The sequence below is a fragment of the Oryzias melastigma genome, linkage group LG7 (assembly GCF_002922805.2).
Source record: "Oryzias melastigma strain HK-1 linkage group LG7, ASM292280v2, whole genome shotgun sequence".
Taxonomy (NCBI): domain Eukaryota; kingdom Metazoa; phylum Chordata; class Actinopteri; order Beloniformes; family Adrianichthyidae; genus Oryzias; species Oryzias melastigma.
The window spans coordinates 24,536,293-24,543,182 of record NC_050518.1 but is presented as its reverse complement, the minus strand read 5'-3'; the positions used below and the strand labels follow the sequence as shown (position 1 = coordinate 24,543,182).

Here is a 6,890-nt window from a genome sequence, read left to right as displayed (position 1 = left end):
GTGCCGATTTGTACTATATCTATCTATCTATATATAAATATATTGTTCTCCGGGTCTGATTTGTGGCTCCACCCATAATTCCTTTAAGGGGAAAATGAATCCTGCTGCCAAAACACACCTTTGTTTCTTCACCAGGTGTATGAGTGCATTGAGCTCCCAGCTGGCTCTGGCACGGTTCACTTCATCGTGCCAAAGCACGGAATGGAGCGACCATAGCAGACAAACGGACCCGAGTACAGATAACCTCTGTGGGCTCTGGTTAGTAGCCCCCCCCCACAGAATGGCTGATCCTGATCATTTGTCCTAGTTATGGGTCAGGCACTCAGAGTAATTAAGGAGAAGTGGGGGGGTTAAAGCAGGATTTAGCTCGTTTTGTTTGGGACGTCCTGAATTAAAGTGCTTTAAGCCGATCGCAGAAGTTTGTGTTTAAAAACGAGGACGTTATATTTTAAAAGAGGCAAAGAATAAGTCAATATCTAACATTTGTTTTCCAAGAAGACCAAGAAGAACTGCTCTGATGGGATTTGTGATGCTAATGCAAAGAATATCATTATAGTGTGTTTGGTACATGTATGCAATCTGTGACAGACTCTTAATCGTAGCGCCTCTGTTAATAAAGTTTAGTGTTTTGTGCCAAAAGCTAAATTTGGATATGTGAACCAAACAAAAAAAACTTGTTTCAATGTCAGGATCACATATCTTTAGATTTATGGTGGGAAAAACCAAAAGTTAACCCTTTACATCCATCCTGTCAAACTTTATTAGTATTTAGTGTAACCAGGCAGATTTTCTGTCGTCAATCATTTCTCAAACTATATTAAAAAATCTTAGGATTATTTAAAGAATTCTGTCAGTTTATTTCTTAAAAGCAAAATCCATTTTTTTGTTTGAAGCGGAGCCCCCTGCTGAAATGAGCCCTGAACTCGCGTCTTCAGTCATCAAGAGCCGAGAGAACTTCTCTGATAATGTGGAGGACTGGCACGTTGAGGAAAACCTCACAGCCTGTTGATAGTTTTCAGTCAGGCGACCTGCTAGGGGACAAAACATCTTTCCTTCAGCTGAGATGCTTTTATGTGGAGCTGCTGAAAAACAAACTAACAAAACTGTGTCGAAGTTCTTGAGATATAAATAATATGGATGCTGGATGAGGATGATTCTGATCCCACATCAGGATCTGAGGTTGATCTTGTGTATGTTTTCTTTGCCTGCTGTTATTTACTCATATTTACCAGCTGAACAACTGATGGAAATGCATGGTGGCGATATGTGCAGCCAAGATGCAGACTGCTGCATCGCCTGCTCGTATCTGAAGTGCGTCCAAAGCTATATGTTGTTGTTTGTTGCATGTATTTAAAGTCTAAAGTAATGAACACGTGTGGATTTGGAGACAGGACACAATTGGAAGATGTGCTGTATTGTGCATTTAAGATGTAAGGTTTTTGCCGAGCGCTGTTAGCTACGCAGAGAAAGTGGGTGTGTTAGCCTGGGGGTGGAGCCGGTAGACAGACTCATAACCTGTCTCTCCGCAACATGGAAGCTCATGTCAGGCGTCATTGCAACCAAAATACATCGACACATGGATCAGTTCATGAGCAACACACAGAAGAGCATTGGTAGAGACTAAAGAGGAGCCAAACACCAACTCCCTACAAGACTGTAGGTCATGACACACCAACCTGACTCAATGTCTCACACCTGGATCGCTGGATGCTTGGAAACTCAGAAATGGGGCCACCATCAGTCACCTCCTCTACATGACATCAAGCTTTACGCTAAGAGCGAGCGGGACATTGACTCCCTGATCCACCAGGATCTACAGGACTAACATCAGGATGTCATTTGGGCTTGAGAAATGCAGTCGGATGGTGACAAAGAGAGACAAGGTAGTCCACACTGAAGGAGTCTCACTCCCAGAAGAACAACAGCAGACATTCAGGACAGTTACAAGTACCTTGGAATGTGTATGGTTTGATCAAAGTTTTGGTTCTCTAGAGTTTTTCCTGAACCATCTTTTTCTCAGATGAGTTCATCAACAGAACCCTCACAGTGTATTCAGTAATCTCTATTCTATACTCTAATCTATAACTGGAGGATTCTGGGACATTGTTGTGTTTGGATGGAGCTCGGTGGAGTCCTTCCCTCTCATTTTCTGCGCCTCGCTGCGTTTCACTGGGTAATTCTCTGAGCTGGATTACTGCAGCAGGGATTATGGATTGCGGTGTGAACAACATGTTGCACAGTTTCCTCTGCATGTTGTGCTTTCCTGGTCCGGTCCGGTGTGCTGACTCTGTGTGGCTGCAGAGGAGCATGCTCAGGTGAAGGCCTGGCATGGAGACGGCCGGTGGCTCTGAAGCTCCCTGCGTTGTTCATGTTCAGGCTCCTCAGACGAAGCTGCTGTGAAGCTGCAGACCATCGAGCCTCTGGGCTTCATCTTCTCTGGCTCGTTTGGTCCGTGTGAGAAGCTCCGGTCCTCGGGTCCTAGAAGCTTCTGTTCAGCAGCGACTACTGGACTGGGGTCCTGACAGCTGATCTTCAGAAACATGAGCACGTCCAAGAAGAGCAGCTTCCCTCCATTTGGCTCGGTTCTGATGCGTTCTGCTGCCGCCGCCACCGGAGACAAGCCGGGACCTCTGGTGAGAGGCGCCTTCTTCCTGGACGAGGACAATGACCGAGCCAAAGAGGGGGCCCTCTGTGAGCGGCAGCAGCCCTCGCTGTCCCGCGTGGTTGAGGAGTTCTTCTGGATCGGCAGCAGCATCATTGCCTTCTCCAAGTGGCGTTTGGGCTACATGGGTAAGTTTCTGGCTTGGCGGTGCTCTCTCTGCACAGGTGAGCTGCTGCAGGTGAGGCAGAGACTTTGAGTCTCAGGGAGAAGTTTGCGAGCCCTGAAGAGACGATCTGTCGAGGCTCGCCGCTAAGGCGCGATGATTTTGGCTCCACGTCCTCAGACGGCTGACCCGTCACAGAAATGATTTCCTTATTATCATTCTTGTTATTCTTTCATGGCTTCTCTGCTTTTCAGACTCTAGAAAATCCAGAACCATTCTGGAGGAAACGGTTCTGGTAGAAAATTGTTTTTTTAAGCCTTGTTATTGGAAATTCCAGCGATGGACGCTTGGTTTGGTTCATCAAATCCTATTATTGAATAATGCCTGAAACATTTTCCTTTGTGTGAACAGCCTCAGAATATTCAGAAAACGATGTTTCTCTTGATTCCTGATCCTGAGTGAAACATCAACGTTTCTGTTTCTGTGTTTTGAAAGTTTTACTCTTCGTCTTCTGAGCTGCTGCAACGTTTGCATTGAACCTTCAGGGCGTTCCCCTTCTGCAGGATGATTCCAGCATATGGTCTGATGCCAACCCCCCCAGGCTTAACCTGAAACCCTCACAGGGGGTTAATCCCATGTACCTGGCTGCCGTGACGACCGCAGTCCGCCAGGTTACCAGGTTACCAGGTTACTAGGTTATGAATCCAGCCCGGCTGATTGATGCTTTAAGCTGTTTGACATGAAACGCCGGGATACACCTGAATGCAGGTCAGCTGCCTCACTGGTTCTCAGATGTTCTGCATAAAGAAACATCTGTTCTCCTGCAGGAAGAACTGAGACCAGAGAAGTCAGGAGTGGGGGGCTTTTGCTCCTCAGCATTCTTGGGTGTAACTTCTGTTTGGGTGATGAAAAAGGTCCGACTGTCACTCAGTCTTTGAATAAGAACGTCTTTCTCCCAGGTTTTCTCCTCAGTGGGAAAATATATATTTTTCTCCGACCCATCTCTATATCCTTGTGTGCTAACTGGAATGTTGTTACCATGGCAACCGGCCCAGATTCCCATCGGTCCGTACAGTATGGCTGTGTGTGAGCCTTCTGCTACACTTCAGCTTCACACTCCATGAACACACTCTTTCTCTCCTCTAAGGCTTCCATTTAGCACTTTATTTACCCCAGCTTGATCTTCTAGGTGGACCTTTGAGGTCAAAGTGTGAAGATCTGTGGCTGGGAATCACCGAGTACCTCATGATGCGATACATGACACATAACTCCCAACATCGATGATATCACGATACTCTGATAGTTGGTAAAATCATCTCTAATACCTCTCAATAAATAGAAGAACATGAACCGTATTTTGGCACCGGAGTATAAGTCACACTTTTGGGAGAAAAGTCTGATGTTTTGGAACAATTCTGCCAAGCGTAACTAAAAAAGAAATAAACCAGAAAAGTTGCATTACCTTTGATAATGCTAGTGTGAATGCTTTTTGCTAAAAGTAGTCGCTGAAGATGCTAAAGCTTTTTGCTAAAAATGGTGAAACAATTTACTTTAATTGCTGAAGGGAACTATGAAAGACCACTAAAGTTGACCTCAATTTCTGAAAAATGCGAAGTGACATTGCTTAAAAGTCCCTAATGCATGCCAATTTTAAAATAATATTGAAGGTTTTGCTTAAATATGAGCTAAACTCCTAATTAGCCCAAAAACTTTATTAGATGCCAAAGTAGCCACAAAAGCTAGCTCATTGCTTACATACTTAAAATTCCTCAGTAAACTAATTTAGTCAAAAACATTAGGCTGTCACTAAGACAAAAGGTTAAATCTAAATTAGCCCAAAAAACCTTAGGAAATGCCAAATTAGCCAAAAAAAAAAGTTTGTTGTCTAAATACTAGCTAAACCCCAAAATAGGCTAATATTCCTCAGTAAATTAGTCAAAAACGTTAGCTTGTTGCTAAAATAGAAGCTAAACTCTAAATTAGCCCATAAAAACCTCAGTAGATACAAATTAGCCAAAAAGATAATCTATTATTGCTGAGAATCCATCGAGAATCAATGGCAGGACTAAATGTGGCGATATATCGCAATATTGATATTTTGGAACACCCCCTGGAGCAGATGATCTGGTCCTGACCCAACACCCCCCCACAGAACTCCCTCACACCGCTCCGGCTGGAGCTGGAAGCTGAAACCTCTAAGAACCATGAGACTGAGTCCTGCTCTGCTGCTTCTGACTCGTGTGTTCTTCGGTTTGGATTGTTCCCCTGAGCCAGGAACAACCGGGTTTCATTGTCTGTCTGGACCTGAAGCGGTCCAGGCTCCTGTCGGTTCTGATCCGTGTCCTCCAGGTTTATCTACTGATTCTGGGGGCGCTTCATCTCGGCTGGTTGTCTGAATCAAAGACAAAAGTGAGACGGAGATCTTGAATATTTTCACTGAAATCAAATTCTGTTAAACAATAAAAACAGTTTTCTGTCATTTATTTTTTGGGGGGGGGGTTCAGGTTAACGGCTCACTGACCCGTCTGAATCCTTCTTCTTCTTCTCTCACTGATGTTTGATGCTAAATATCTCTGCATAAATGGATAAACGTGCCCTGCGGCTAGCTGTGATTCCTGGAGCATCTGCTCTCTGATTGGTTGAATTCCATGCCCCCCACCCCCCAGCACACTAACGAAGTGCTCCTTGCTTCTGTTTGTTTGCTGCTGTCAGGATTCTGCTGCTTTTCAGAGCAGGAACTGGATCGCAGGTCAGGAGAGCAGCACAGAAGCTCATCAGCTGTGCCCGGAGGGGGGGGGGCAGCATGGCCGGATCAATGTTCGGTCAATGCACAGCTTCACTGAGCACGCCCCCGACCGACTTCCTGCTCTTGTTGTATTTTTAGGGAAATCCACGCAGAATTTTGTACATTTACCTCAGCTTTGTTTGTCCAAGTGAAAACAAAGTGTTGCAGTACCGCCACTGACCAGAGGGGCTGACAGTGAGTAACTTCCCATTGACTCCCATGTTAAAATCAACATTTTCAGCCCTCTGATAAACCTCTTTAATGCTTTATTTCATCAATGGCTGCATATTTGATCCATGACTCCCAAAGGCATCGAGAAGAAAATTTGACGAGCAAATTACATCCAGGGTAAATACAGTAAGACATTTTCAGAGACGCTCGTTCTTCCTGAAGTTTTTAAGCTCCTTTAAACTCTTCATATTTACAGCTGTTTCAACCATTCCAGTACTGAATGCTCAGCTCCTTCTTCTTTTTCATCTTTTGTCTTTTTCACGTTTATTTTTTTCCTTAATGAAGTGGAAAATCCTTCCTAAATGCTCCCTTTAGGAGTCAAGAGGTTCAACAGGTTTACAAAAATCCTTCAGTTCTCACAGATGTCTCTTCCTTTTTTTCACTTTAATATCATTTCAGTTTATGAATATTTCAGAGTGTTCCTGATTTTATTGCTCTTGGATTTAGCTGGACAAACACAGTCTTTGTTTTCCCTCTGATGTGCGTTACCACTGTGGTGTGTTCCCCAAATTGTTAGAAGGTCAAATTTGTGATTTCTGCTCAAAGACGATCAAGTTTAGTCAGTAACAGACATTGACGTGTTCTGGTTCTGTGGTTCAGGTTTTGTCTGTAACGCAGTGGATTCACTGAGCCGGCCTCATTTCCTGTTTGGTTGCAGAGAAACAGTCCGATGTGAAGTGACGGACACCCGTCAGCTAATATCATGCAGCACCAAAGTAAACTGCACCATGTGGGAACCAGGCCGCTGCATGCAGACTAAAACCAGTTTTTGTGTTGTTCAGTCGGTTGGGAAAAAGGTTTTGCTTCAGTTTCTTATTTATTCTGTATTAACGTAACTAATGCATGTGATAACAAATCTGTGGAGACACATAGTAAGTTATTCACATTTTAAAGTATCTTCTGTTTTCAATGAATAATTTCCTTTTTTCTGAGCAGACAGATCAGAGCTGAAGGTCTCTGGTGTTGGACAGATTTTACCGTTTCAACAGAAGTTATTAATCTTCTGACACACACGGTGTATATCTGTATAAACCCCTTCTGTATTTTAGAAACATGAACATATCTGCAGCAGCACATGAGGTATCTGAACCCCCACCTGCAGATGCAGA

General features: G+C 44.0%; 1 protein-coding gene across 7 annotated transcripts in view; it reads left to right on the top strand.

Annotated features, from left to right (window-relative positions):
- The window catches only part of plch2a (phospholipase C, eta 2a), a 94,620-nt gene that overhangs the window by 59,730 nt on the left and 28,000 nt on the right, over nt 1–6,890 (top strand). The window lies entirely within an intron of this gene.